Below are 15,996 nucleotides of genomic sequence, written 5' to 3'. Positions count from 1 at the left end.
TGAATAAACTCACTTCAAAACATACTCATAATGTTGTACAAAATTTCATCTATAGACAACCAATATAGAAAAACCTCCTTCAACTCCTAACAGACCGGTCGAAATTGCACGAGTTGAGGGAAGTGTGATGAAGAATGTTGGTCAAAAATTTTCGAAAATTCAGACACAGTTAATTTATTGGTGTACAAATATTAAAACCTCTTATAACGACTATTATAAAACTTGGCTGAAGGAAATGAAAAAATAACAGATATTTCCGAAACCGAGCACTACACACATAGGCGTAGGAGGCGCGGGGGGGGGGTGCAGCCCCTAATTCGCCATTACTAATGTAAAAGAGAGTTTGGACATAATTGGACCTCCATGCTTTTCTCCATCCACATAAGACATTTCGTTGTTTACATTAGCATCCCGCGGTATACTGCGCAACTTTCACGGACCGTACGGTACACGATAGCATGCGATGTAATAACAGATGCTTGCTTATGAAATTGACATTAACATGTTGAACGCGCGCGGGGGGCGCAAAAATTGTTGGTTATTTTTTTCAGGCAAGTCGGACAGTTTTGAGGCTTTTCATCCTGGAACGCCATTTTCATGCTCACTGAAATTATGATGTAGTATCTGCTGTTTGCTGTACAAAGTTGGACAGGCGCGTAGCGACGAATTTGCCAAGGGAGGGGCGAAGCCTGTAGGCAAATTATCTAAGCGTAGCGCCACCATAAGTTGGCGCGAAGCGTACAAGCAAATTTTGGCCGAAAATGCCTCCCAGCCTTACACTTCCCAGGCCTTGTAAGTTGCATCTAAGCACTTTCTATTTTGAAATTAATAGCGATATCATAAATAAATATGCTGAAGGGGGGGGGGCGGTCGCCCCCTTCCCGAAATGCGTCATGTTTCCTGAAGACACGGTCGAGTTCGCGACCAGCCACAGTTGCTTTCATAGCACAATTCTACAATTGTTTAAGGCGTATATACGCACACACGCGTTATGATAGACAATATATAGTATATATATAGATCATGAGTGAGAGAGGAAAAATGGAAACGTCAAAAATGGAGTTGTCGGTGTAAGGGGTAGGGTGAGGCACACGCCCCTTCCGAATCCTTGATCCGTCACTGGCTACCATGTGTATATAATAGGGATCAGCGCTGTAATGATGTCACTTGAGATATGGGAAATCACGTTGATCGCCAGTGATGACTAATTATGATGTTAACGTGGCACTTGTGTTATTTACATGTACAGAAAATATGCCTTTAACAGTAGGGTGGTGGTTTGAGCTGTCACATGCTAAAAATATCTGGCATATGGAGGATATGCAAACATGTCCCTGGTTAGAATTGGGAAAACTACTATGGTGTTTCCAGCATTGGATTGCCTTCCCGTTGTGTCCACAGTTGCCATGTGTTAACTCACACTATACCCTGTCCATGATTGGATAGTCCGTTATTCCCATGATGTCCACAGTTGAATTGTGGAATATCACATATTGGTATTTGATCATAAATAATGACTATTCCTAATGTTTGTGTTCGGAAATTATAGGGTGGTGGTTTGAGCTGTCATGTGTTGCAAGTACCTGGCATATACAGATGCTATGCACACATGTCCCCAGTTAGAGTTGGGAAAAATCTACGCTAATGTGTCCACAATCGGATAGAATTACCTTCGCATCCACAGTTGGTATGTGGAAAGTACACACATTATTGTGTGTCCACGATTGGATAATATATTTTCATTATGTCCACAGTTGCATGTGGAAAATCACATAATGATAATTGATCGTAAATGATGACAAAAATAAACAAATCAGGTATTTACATAATGTTTTATTAACAATCAAGGAAGTACGCTTGTAGCCTGTAAACAATAACTTGATATGAAGACGTCCACACTTGCATAGTATCAACATATGGTCCCCGATTGAGGGCATTTACATGTATGGGTGTGTGTGTGTGTGTGTATGTATGTATGTATGTATGTATGTATGTATGTTATGTGTGTATGTATATGTGTGTGTATGTACATTTTTGCGTGTGTGTATGCGTGAGTTTTGTATTCACTGAAGGTGTGTTTTTTATGATATGTATATTTATATATCGGTATAAGAAGAGAAGAAGAAGTACTCATTTCAGATTCAATTTTCGCATTATGTAGATCATTCCTTTGTATCATTCAGATGACATACCTATGTTGTTGTCGGAACTAATGCATTAATCGATGTACCACATACATGTATAATAATCGTAAATAAATGACATTAAATAAAAATAAAAATAAAAGGACCCAATGACCGATATTTCAATGGTGAACTGAAGAAATTGACTCTGTTATCAAGTCTTTCAATGCGCGCACGTTACTGCTGTGGTCACATGAGCGTATGTACGATGTTAATCTAACAGCAACATATATGTAATTAAATGTAAGGTGAATCATTTAAAGGGGTACGTGTACATTTAGTTTCACTATACCTAACTGAAGTATTTATATGAATACCAATGTAAGAGAGCATACATTACTATAATGCGTCTAAGCACTGAAAGATTGGCAGCGTGCTATAATCTGGGTATCTAAGACAAATATAGGACCTGGTCCGACTCGGAGTGCTCTGAGACAACCATGTCACCAGCAGGATCTGGAATTACACCCTTAAGTTTTCCTCAAGTGTGTTATGAATACAAAACGCACTATTCTCAATCCATCTTTAATTTCGGTCCCTTTCATTATATTTCGTGTCCCTTCATATTTTCCAAATCACACCAGGGACCTTGAGATGCATGACCTCATCCCCTCCTTGTCCACCTTACCCTTTTCGTGAGGCCTGTCCTATCTGGGGCTCTCAATATACATGGGCAACAACATATATAAGAAGTTACAATATCGTTCCTAAACGTGGCTTTTCTCTCTAATGCCATAGCTACATAGTGCATGATATGCATGCGAGAACAAATATACACAGGCCTTTTGGAAGCCATATATTTACTATTATTTATAAGATCACTAATCGATATGGCCTGCCGTATATGATGATAACCTACTTTCATTCTGGATGAATATGTATATATGTCGATACGTGAGATGTTATTTATCATCTCTTAGCGTCTTGACGAATACGGCTAACTTTCTATTAACAGCTCAATTCTGTTTCGAAAGAGATAATATAGATAGATGATAATGAAGATGGAGAAGGCGATGGGGATGGCGATGGTTTCGCCTGCCCCAACCCTCCTCCCCCACCGGATTCCTCCTCCTTCATCAAATTGATTACCCTTACAATTTAAATGTAGGACCTACTCCGCGATGTATCGTCTGTAGCGCACCCTGTACGGAACTAGACGCACCGTAAAGAACTACTGCAAATAGGCTATGTTAATTTATGGCGCTACCGACCTGGAAGTTTGCTCAAAAGCTAGCGTGGATGCCAACTTTGCAGAACGCATGCATCTAACGCTAGGCAATATTTATGTAACGAATAAATAATTATTTTGTAAGCAACCGCGAAGAACACGATACAATGTGATAAGGTCACAACGCGGTATTCCCTGTTAACATACATACACACGTGAAAAAAATCGCGCATCACGCGCACTTTCCAAGCATAGTATTTACAAGGGAAACCATGGATAAAACATGATCTTCGTGCGCAACCTTTAGAATAAAAACATTGATAGTATCACAACGCGGTATTCGACGCAGTAGCATATCCCTGTTAACTAAAACATACACACATGAAACAAATGCGCGCGTGCACTCCACTATAGGCTAATTATGACTTTATTGCGTCACAGATGAAACCATAAGTTCTGCACACAAACAAAGATCTACATAAAGAAGATGATCGCTTCAGAGTGCCACATGTAGCAGTCTGGTTGTATATCTGCATCTCGAAGTCTAGAAAGTTAGAACCATGATACTGCTTTACGATCTATTAGTCATAGCCTTGCCCTTGCTGTATGTTCTCGTTGAAGATGCTATCTTTAGCATTCCGAGACTAACAAACTGGAGTCGGTGAGTATGATGGTATTATTTATGCAATAAGAGGTTAAACAACTGATTATAATGTAAGATCTGCTCGAAACTCTGAGGTCTCCTTAGTTACGATTTTGAAAATGCTTAGTTGGTTGCCCCATCTTAATAAACTTCTCTCTGTAAATATTTCAGGCCTGTATGAGTTAAACGGAAATATTAAAAATTAGTTTATGTCGTTTGGACAGTACGGGGATCCCGTGATGGTGCGGTGATCTGTTTCAATGTCCCATCGCCGCACGTTGCACTAGTCTGCCGGTACCGATATTAAACATGTTAACATTTGAATGGCTACGTCCTGTCGTAATTATTTATATTATTTAATTCCCTTTCGACCTTTTCTGCAATATGACAAATTTCACTGTCACGTCAATACTTCTAATTGTGTTAATGGTATATTTCATTAATGTTTAGCTCTAAAGAACAACCGCCTGCTGCCATTGAACTGAGCAAACCCCATGACGGATACAATGAGAAGCAAGAAAAAGCAAAAATACAAGGTAACTATAATATGATCGTGTCTTGTACATATATAACACATGTAACTATTATACGTCTAGTTCACTGTGATAATAGGCTGAATGACCATTCTTAGTCATGTTATGTTTTTTGCCTCACATGCAGCAACCTTTCTGTACAATGAGAAACGCGAAGAAGCAGATATTCTTGGTAAATATAATATGATTGTGTCTTGTACATGTGTAACACATGTAAATAGTATACGTTTCACTCATTGTGATAATACGCTGAAAGACCAATCATAGTCACGTTATGTTTTTTTCCCTCACATGCAGCAACCTTCCTGTACGATGAGAAACGCGAAGAAGCAGATATTCCTGGTAACTATAATATGAACGTGTGTTTTACATGTATCAAACATGTAAATAAAATATACGTTTGCCTCACTATGATAATAGGTTATGGACCATTCTTAGTCATGTTATGTTTTTTTTCCCCCTCACATGCAGCAACCTTCCTGTACATTGAGAAACGCGAAGAAGGAGATATTCCTGGTAACTATAATATTTATTATAGTGTCTTGTACATGAATAACACATGCACATTTTATACGTTTAGCTCACTGTGATAATAGGCTGAAATACCATTCTTAGTCATGTTATTTTTTTCCCTCACATGCAGCAACCTTCCTGTACGATGAGAAACGCGAAGAAGCAGATATTCCGGGTAACTATAATATGAACGTGTGTTTTACATGTATCAAACATGTAAATAATATACGTTTGCCTCACTATGATAATAGGTTATGGACCATTCTTAGTCATGTTATGTTTCCCCCCCCCCCCCCCTCACATGCAGCAACCTTCCTGTACATTGAGAAACGCGAAGAAGGAGGTATTCCTGGTTACTATAATATTTATTATAGTGTCTTGTACATGAATAACACATGCTCATTTTATACGTTTATCTCACTGTGATAATAGGCTTAAAGACCATTCTTAGTCATGTTATGTTTTTTTCCTCATATGCAGCAACCTTCCTGTACGATGAGAAACGCGAAGAAGCAGAAATTGGCGGTAACTATACTATTATAATAATAACAATATTTGTTTCTTATATGGCGCTTTACACCAGCGATATGTCTCAAAGCGCTTTTCAGACGTTATATTACCTGTATTACATGTATAACACATAAAGAAATGTTACCTAATACATAACAATTTCTCCACATACAGTGGTAATATCGGTAGTCGAGAGCAGTGGGTCTGAGGTGTATGTTGGGTGGGACTTTATGGCTAATGATCACGTTTATAACCTGTAAGCCGACCAATGGCAGCTACTTTACGAGACTCCGCACGCAATTATCCAAAATCTAATAGAAAATGACCTTGTTCGCGAGGAACATATTTGAAATAAATCATATGGAAAAGTTTAGGCTATAAAAGAGCATTTGCTCTACAAAGCCACACAGACTAAAATCCGCCGATGTTATGAGTCACCGGTATGAATATGCATATTGACAGGCGGACTGTTCCATTACCGGCAAGGGGACTGTATTTGTTTCTAAATGAATTGATGCTAAAATAATTATAGCAGTGAATGTAAACGAACACTGAGACATGACGTTGTGTTTATACATTTATTTGTCTGCACACCTTTAAATCGAACTTGAGAAAATAACATTTGTTACAAATGAATTGGTTGTAAAAGCAAAATAAAGAGTTACCCACTTACAGTGGTATCATCCAAACAAACAACCAGTGATAGTCCTAACGATAGCTTTAGCCTACGTACATACGAGTGTTAACCTAACTGTACGAAACCATATGCATTAATACATAAAGCACTATAGGCCGGTACGTTCGCTACAAACGTTTACGTGGGTAATTTATACCACTATATTCATCCTATTTCAAAGGAAACTATGAAATAGGATTCTCAACTTGTTAATTTATGTTTATTGCAATGTCGTCATCTTATTTCATTGCATATTACTTAACAAAACTCGAAATTCACCTCAGAAATCACAATACGATTGTCGGACGAAGCATCAGTGAGAATGTTGTTGATACACAAGCTGATTCGTGACGTAGCTCATGAATAAATAATGAGGCGTTATAATGAGGTTTTCGAAGAAAAATTTCTAAAGGAAACTTTCATTCCATGGAAAAAAGACATACAGTGAACATTAACCAATCAGAAATAGGCTTATAAAATATGAAAGAACAGAATTTGAAGTTAGTTGCGCAAGTTTAGCCATGCAGTTTGATCAAACGGTCTGAGAATTCGAGTAGTTTGAAGTTAGCGTCCTTGTAAAATAAACGAATATGCAAGCACATAAATCCGACTGGACTAAAAATTTAAACTTTTTTAATCGGAAAACGACATACAGTAAAGTTCAGATTAATGATGATTCGTTAAAAGATTATGAAAGAGAAATGTTTAAACTACTGTAATTTGTTTTAGCCGATATCAGTAAATGATATCGGTACATTGATTTTTTTCAAAAGATCGCGATACGGTCGTTTTGGAAGGTATAAAACACACACTTAAGGCCCGAGGTCGACAATGCACGGATCAAATGATCGCCACCTTTCCATATGGTGTTTCCTTTGTTCATTAAAACTAGTAAGTACATCTTCCTAAGGATATATACCTTTCAATTATACATGGCTGGTGCTATCTTTAGGCCAACATGGTTGCAGTACTAACCTTTGAAAAACATACTAGGAGGAAAACATAGGCTAATATTTAATTTGCACAGTCGAAAATAGACACCCATGTAAAAGGAAACTTTCGTTGAGTAACAAGGGACCAGTGGTATGCATGTACATGATCCGTATGTCTACATACGGCTCTGACATGTACATGGTGAATAGTGTTAGGCACGTAGTTTTAGGCATATGAACTTTAATCGAAGCGTAATACATTCGTTTTTGGAGAATTAATGATCTTGTTGTCTTCAATATACTTAATCGTAATATCACTACAGTCCCAACAAAGTGTTAATTACTGGTTAGTTGACTTCAATGGTGTTCCGAAAATCAGATTTAGGCTTGTTAAAACGATGGAATTGAACTCGGTGTTATGATAAGGCCTAACGCATTATATATTGGCCTAATGTATGGTATATATAGCCATGTGTAGAGTAATGCAAATATGAATCATACAAGTTTCGCCCGGTCAGAGATAGAGCATTCATGTAGGGCGCCACTATTTTCAAACGGTTGTAATTCAGGGGATTCCCCGGAGCTCAATGTCCACTCCTTGTTTTTGTCTTTTGCTTTTCATTTTTCGAGGTCGACCTTTTTTCTTGGGGGGGGGGGTGGAAGAATGGGTGGAAGAAGTTGGTTTTGCATCAGTTATAACCTTCAGGTATACCTCACTATAATAATAAGTTGCAGAGACCATTCTTAGTTAAAGTATATATTTTGTCGTCACATGCAGCCGCGTTCCTGTACGATGAAGACTTTGCCAAGCGGCCATTCCTGGAACCAATGAGACCGCGATACCTTGTCAAGTGGGATGAGCTTAGTGACATAACTGCCCACGGTCTAAATTTAGATACACAAACATAGTTACATATAAGCAAACTAAGCAGCCCGTGTATACGATTGTTTGTTTCTTCTAATTTCTAATCTTCAAGTTTGTGGGTTTAATTTATCCACTCTCAAACTTTATTAAACTGTTCCTCAAAACCATATAGTCGGAATTGTCACAGTCCGATATGGGCCAATGTAGCATCGAACTTTTGTTTAGGCCTATAAAGACCACAGACACCACATTTTTTTTTTCTGTTTGTTCATCTCACTTTAAGTTCTATTGGTTCTTACGCCACTGAAAGGGTTTGAGAGTAAATCAAGTTATTTCCTTTTTGTGCTCATGCAGGCTCAATCTTGGGTGACAGTCATTTCTTAAAAGATAACTTTAAGCACAAAATTAATTTGGAAATGAGGTAAAACTTTTGAAAGAATATTTATTCTCAGTATATGTTGTATTTCTACAGAACATTGAAAATTTCGAGAAACGACCTTCTTAACGACTAAGGTTCATCGATCAAAGTGACTGGATTATGTAGTTTTATACACAAACCATTAAGAGACGATATAAATTTCCGGCCTCATACGATATTTTTATTACGATTTAACGGACTGACGATAAGAATTTTTGGACTAAAACATATCAGGACTCAGCCTTCTACCCAAAGACATCCCTTAAAATTATACGTTATTCAATTTATATCCCAAACAGAATGAAAGCTGGGAAGTCAACGATATGTTTGCTACTAAAGAGATAAACTTTGGTTACAAATCAACCTTTGACAAGACTATGCGCGAGTACACGTGAGTTGACTTGAGAACTAAAACTATAAGTAAATAATTATCAGTTCAGGCCGTGGCAAACCATTACTGGACATTTGACTGTATTTGTATCACTTGATCAAATTCCTTCACAATTCTGTTGAATGATTCTGGTATGAAATGTATGAAATGATTGCCAATGAGTATGCGCATTCTTGTCCTCCTTATTAATAGCAAGAATATGTGTATTTCTTATTTTCATTAGGACCATACTGGTGAAGGAAGATACAACAGAGTACAAAATAAGATGGGAGAGGGCCTGTTGTCTTGCGGATGAGATCGAAGCGAAAAAGAGAGCCGATCAAGCTCTCCAGGCCAGTCAACCAAAAAAAAAAAACGAAAAAGGAAGCCTCGTCGTTCAATCAAACGGGAGGAATGCCCTTATTAATGCAATTAAAATAAAAATACCCGCCAATAAACTATTTACAGAATGCAAACATTTTCCAAAAATTGTCACTTTGATCAATGTATACATAATTGTATTGTTTATTGAATGCTCTACTAAAACTAAATCTTATCATGGGTGTAATTTCTCTTTGTGACGTTTATTCCTGGGTTTTAAATGAAATACTCGAATAATGCGGCAGCTTCGATTGGGTTGGACGGCTACATTACTACTATAACATACAGCAGCTGTAACTGACTTTCACGGTGTTTCTGTTGAATATCTTGTGTAGTTTCGATGTCTTCGGGAAGTTTATGTTAATGATAAAAACGCATAGCAACCACTCACACAACGTAACAAAAGGAAGCCTGCAACTGCCGACAAAAGGACAATTGCCCACTAAATGGAAACTGCCAGGCATCAAACATCATATATAAGGCCGAAGTGAAAACCACCGACAACTGCAAGATTTACATATAACGGACCCCCTAACGGAACCCTTTTCAAGCTTAGATATGAAAACTACAAGATGTCATTTAACCACAAAAAAAAAAAAAAAACACCAAACCGCAACGGAGCTCCCGAAGCACATCTGGCAGCTGGAGCAGAACAACAAGTCATTCACCATGAATTGATGAATCATTACAGTCAAATGTTCTCGAACAAAACCAACTATATTCCCCATCGTACAAATGGAGAAAAGCTTACGTTTTTGTAACTTTGATGTGTGTTCTGTTTTATTTGTTTCTTAATTTAATGATTATGATCAGTAGTTAAACACTTAGTATTATTACACTTTATTATAATTACACCTTATTATTATTACCGATTATTATCACTATTCAAACACTCAAACACTCAAAAAGTTTATTGATGGAGAATCATTACCCCATCATTGAACTTTGTATCAATCTGCCAAACTATCTCTTGCTTGGGATGCTGTTAACGAGACGATATATCTCTTTTACCGCAGACCACAAAACAGGTTACAAACAAAAACTCTATCATAGGTCATTTGAATTCAAGAGGGGAACAATCTTTTATCCTCATCATTTCTTGAAAGGTTGTGGTTCGAAACAATTTAACGGGGTATGTTTACAAAATAAGCTAGGTTGCAATGATTGTACATTGAAATGTCGAAACTGTAACATATTGTACTTTCTTACTGGTCGTAATTAACCTCCAAATCAAGCTAACAAATATACAAATTCATCTGGTTACAGTTTGAAGATGACCACAACCATCTCAATTGTTACATCACATATTCATGTGTGCTTACATTTACATGGAACGCCAAACAATCCGGAGTGTTCATGAATGTATATAGGGCCACACAATACAAATGGTGTGCATCCTCTAATCAGGGATCTATACCTTCATGAAACAATTACCGAGGATAAAACGTAGTAAATAATCGCAGGAGTCTGCTCCACGTAACCATATTGAAGACACGTGGCTACAGATACATTGACGTTTGTGTATAGACTTATAGACTTAACAGAACCTTTAAAGGATAACTCCAAGCTTGCGAAAAAAAAATTTGGTTGTCATGACAAATATTTTAGATCACATCTTTAAGTTTGTACATGTGCTATAGTAAGCAGACGAAGAAAGGAAACGAACCACAGAATCCTTGATCTATTTTTTTATTTTTTTTTATTTTCGATATCGCGATTTCCCGGCGGTTCTTAGGGGACAAACAAGATATAAACTTACTGCTTTAGTATATAACACGACATTCAAACAATTTGATATTCTTTGTCAAGGTGTCATGTGAGTGCAAGTCTAAATTAACGTAGTTTTGACATTTCTTTATTCAAGATTTTACAGGTTAGCGTGACTTATCAACTCGACAAAGTCATATGTTTGATGTGTTGTCAAGTTTGTTGCAAGGCAACAACTCGAAAACTTCCTGAAAGTCTAAAACAAGTAAACAATATACAATATTTATTCTGGTGTCGTGCTGTACTGACACAGTAGGTCTACATCTTGGCCTTTCAAACCACCATATAATTCATACAATAAAAACTTAGAGTAAAAATTGTAAAATCAAACTTATCTCTGACGGTTTTTGTAGTCACAAGTTACATATGAATTTGGTACAATTAAGTTACAAAATGGATACCAGACTGCAACACACTTAATATGTTTTTTTTTTGGTGTTTTTTATGACAAAACGAGGACATGTTGTAATGTAGGACAGGTACAATGTAAGGTGTTTTGAAACGAAAACAACAAAACATAGTGTAAAGTCCGTGTTAATACTCTCTAGTAGGATGACGGAACGATTAGCAAATATTGACTTTTCTAAGTTAATCACGTGAAACAGCTCATCGAATACGAACTGTATGGCTAACCAACTATATGATTTCACAATACCTATGTCCATTATACAAACAGATCTCTCATTACCTTTTGTTTAATCACATGAATGGTAAAAACGGTAAAAGAAAGCAAAAAACAACATCAAAAAACAACAAAAGAACTAAAAGGGAATGAAGGAAGATCAATAGAAAGATCGCAAATTACGGAAACATTTATAAACAATTGGTTATATTGGATATAATATATAAAAATTAAAACTGCTATTCATGAAAGGCGATTTAGAGTTAATTTTAAATTTTCCTTTCTTAGCAATTTGCTAGTGGAAAATTACACCAGAAATGGTTACAATAATGTGTGCACAACGAGGGGATATCATGAAAGGACCTGTTTGTTTGCTTGCAAGCGTCTTAAAGCTTGGACAATTAAAGCCAAACATAAGAAACTGCAAAGATGTGGTAACAACATATTTTCATGAAATTCTTACATTGTGTAAAATATTCTGAAATAATTTGCAATTATTAAAACCTTTGATCGAATGTTTCGAGTGAATTGTTGAACTACTATTGGTCTCAGCCATGAGTTAACTACAAGACCTACCATATATAGCAGTAAGAGTATTGATTTAAAGCTTAATTACACAATATGTACAGATTGTCATTACGTTGTTCAAATTATTATTGAATGACGTAACAGACTCGTCACTGGATTGTCTTTAATCGGCTGTAATGGAACTTAGGGGATGATTCATAACTAAAGTATACATGACTATAAACGTCTAGCTCGCGTAGTAATAAGATAAAGGAGAGTACAATAGAAAGCCGATCATTATCATTAAATTAACTGTTTAAGTACAAAATATTAATCTTATTTAATGATCATTATATTACGTAATATACACGTCATCGTAAACCATACCACATATCATTTTAAGAGGAGGCTTTAAAATCCATAGATTACAGAATGAACATTGACAATAAACAAAGGCAATAGCCAAAAAAAAAGAAGCGCAAAGCACCCCCACCCCAGCAAAAACAAATAAAAACAATTAAAACATTAAAATTAGAACTGGTAGCTGTAAGTGAAGGTAAATGAAGCATAAACTGTCATTATTTGTAACAACAAACTGTTACAGGAAATATTTAAGCTAAATAAGGAAAAGAAGCCTAAGTAAATGACGTCATGTGTACTGGAAATGTCTTGAAGTTCGATATATACCAAAACGTCCTCCATTTTGTTCTCTTCAGGAAGACAAGTTCGATATAACAGATCAGTTATAGTGTAACATGCAATTGTTGACCTATGAGAGATATCATAGAGTCTCCAACACATTCGATGAATTTTCGATAAGATTACTTTATGGAAAAACGCAAACAGTAAAAAAACTAATCATTTTTTAATGGTTTCGAAGTTAATAAAAAGAAACGTATAAGTTTCATTGTCGAAAGACAAAAGTAGCATTGAAGGTTAAATCATTTGACTGAGAAGTTACATCGGTATATTATACAACAAGCTTCACGATTGGTTATTCTCTGTCAAAGATGTACAATGATATCACATTGATCTAAAGACACATCAATCCCATCCATCCTCCCTCCCACCCCAAGGTACACGAATATCAAAGTGATTATTCTGATCCGTAGATAAAAATATGACAATGGGTTTCCTAACGATTTTTAGTTACTTCCCCTTGACAAGGATGATTTTATTAGCTGGGAGGATCGAGGCCTTGGCTCTGGTGAGGGGTAAGAGGCCTTCTAGATCAGGAATTCGGTGGACAGAGTGCCTGCGTCCGCAGGGTACAGTACTGTCACCGGATGGACTCTAATTTAGGTTGATTCTCCGGGGGGGGGGGGGTGATCCCAGGTCTTGGGCGGAGGTCAAGCTCGCTGCCGTCTCATATTTTCTTTGTTTTTTTCTTGATTTTTGTTCTGCTTCCAAACGTTGAAGGTAACTGTCTGTACTTATGACTACCGTATTACATTTGATCCACTTTCATATATTTTACGGTTCCTCCCACATTTTTCCTACCTGCAGGGGCTGCATTCTGTCCATCTCGAACAGGATTACATTCCCTACCTATATTATATCTAGTATTTTCACATGAAATCAGAACATATAAGAAAAGTAAAGCATCTCGAGATAGCCTAACAAGACTGAAAAAAAGCAAAATATGAACCGATAATAGATGTTGAATAAGTAAATATATTAGAATGAATCATTAATAATTCTAATACATAATCAAAATTAAGAACAATATTGTCACGTACATTTGCATTGACCACACATTGTGTATTTTGGGTGAACTTGTAATTTACAGAATCTTATGTCAGCTCGGCGTTTCTATTATCTGGTGGTAGCGTAAAGAGTGGTTTGATGATTGGCTTTACATTCATCGTAAAAACAGAAACATTAAAGAACTGAGAGAAGAATAACGCTCATTGCCTCTGATTTCAGAACTATTTGGTGTTACCCTTACGTAACATCAGTATGGTATTTACATGAAGTAACATCAGTATTGTAGTACAATTAAGTTACATCAGTATGATAATACCTTTACGTAACATGAATATGGTGTTACCATTACGTAACATCAGTATGGTATTACCATTACGTAACATCAGTATGGAATTACTATGATATTACATCAGTTGAACTCTTACTGCGTAGTATATTCTGAGAAAATGCAGCAAAAATATGATAAATAACTTAACAATGTGGCATCTGATCGTCCGTTTAGTGCAGCATGCGATTACAATTACACATTCACTACTTTAATTATCAATAGTTAATCCGTTTAATGTAAAGAGGAATTATACATTCATTATATTATGTATCAGTAGTTGATCCGTCTAATATAACAAGGAATTACACATTCGATATATTATTAAGCTTTAGTTAATCATTGCAAAATAAATAGCTTGATCATAAGCCACATTCACTTTGATATTACGCAATGACATTTAATCTTAATGATAAAGAACACGATTACACATTCTCTATATCTACATAATAGCAGTAAATCCGTTCCATATGCCACGTGATTGAACAATCGCTATATGAAGAAGTACAGTTACTGCGTTCTATACGTCACATGTCTATAACAAAAATAACGACTTCAGCAGAAATGCAGGGAAGGTCCTCTCAATATTTATTGTAATGTTATTTGAAACTAAAAGACAAGCATCGTTGATAACTAATATCTACTTGTAAAATATGATCAATAACCAGAAAGGAAGCCACGGTTAACCAATGATAAATGATGAGTTGAACACAAAGATTGCGGGACGTTGGTTGTTCTCTTCTGGAAATGTTCTTCAACGTAAAGCTAAGTGGTGCGGACACGCAGTGCGATGTGAAGGTCTAACTTCTGCTGTACTGTATGGTCTACCTTGCGTCTGCAAATGCAATCCAGGCCGTCTACATATGCGTTGGATCGACAACTTAACCAACAGGTCCGATCGTTCTGCAAACCAGCTGACTGAAGATGGCAGACGTCGGATCAATATTATTTAGTGTTGATAACCTCATAATGTGTATAATCTTGGAGGAGGTCGACGGGCCAATTTGGCTTATGACTAATGATTGGTTAACTAAATAAAACAGTCTGCTGTGGCATTACTGAGATCAATGTCAGTCTATCTGCTCTCTCTCTCCATCTCCATCTCTCCCTTTCTCTGTCCAACTGTCTCTCTTTCTCCACCCCTCTCTCTCTCCGGAAGAGTACACGTAGACAGTCTGCTGTTCCTCGTGGAGATAACTCTAGTTCAAATATGTAACAAAGAAAGAAACAAATTATTACTGTTTAAAAGTGTTGTCACATCGACAAATTGTTACAGTTAGTGAAACGATGACACAAAACAACATATATCACCTGCTACACATACTAACGGAGATCCCTGCTACACATAATAACAGGCATCACCCCTCTACACATGCTAACGGAGATCCCTGCTACACATAATAACATGCATCACCTGCTACATAGACTGAAGGAGATCCCTGCTACACATAATAACAGGCATCACCTGCTACACATACTTGCAGAGATCACTGCTACGCATAAATACAGGTATCACCTGCTACACATACTGACAGAGATCCCTGCTACACATAATAACAGGCATCACATGCTACACATACTGACAGAGATCCCTGCTACACATAATAATAGGCATCACCTGTTACACATACTAATGAAGATCCATGCTACACATAATAACAGGCATCACCTGCTACATAGACTGAAGGAGATCCCTGCTACACATAATAACAGGCATCACCTGCTACATATAATGGATGCAATTCGGAGGTGTTATGTTGTTTATATCAAGTTAAAAGTAACAGTAACATTTAAAACTGCACAGGGGAGTCATCATGAAGTTAGCATCAAAGGGAACATTCCAGAAATTTAGCTTATTATAAAGGTGAATTTACGG

The 15,996-nt window shown here is 36.8% G+C and overlaps 1 protein-coding gene across 1 annotated transcript in view; it reads right to left on the bottom strand.

Annotated features, from left to right (window-relative positions):
* Positions 1-11,469: 11,469 nt before the first annotated feature.
* LOC139954921 (NLR family CARD domain-containing protein 4-like) overlaps positions 11,470-15,996 on the bottom strand; it is an 85,740-nt gene continuing 81,213 nt past the window's right edge. Inside the window, exon 9 of the mRNA XM_071954911.1 lies at positions 11,470-15,319. The gene's annotated coding sequence lies outside the window, so the exon portion shown is untranslated. The remainder of the gene's footprint in view (positions 15,320-15,996) is intronic.

The sequence above is a fragment of the Apostichopus japonicus genome, chromosome 17, assembly GCF_037975245.1.
Source record: "Apostichopus japonicus isolate 1M-3 chromosome 17, ASM3797524v1, whole genome shotgun sequence".
Lineage (NCBI taxonomy): Eukaryota > Metazoa > Echinodermata > Holothuroidea > Aspidochirotida > Stichopodidae > Apostichopus > Apostichopus japonicus.
The sequence above is the reverse complement of the archived record's forward strand: the minus strand, read 5'-3'. Positions and strand labels throughout refer to the sequence as shown.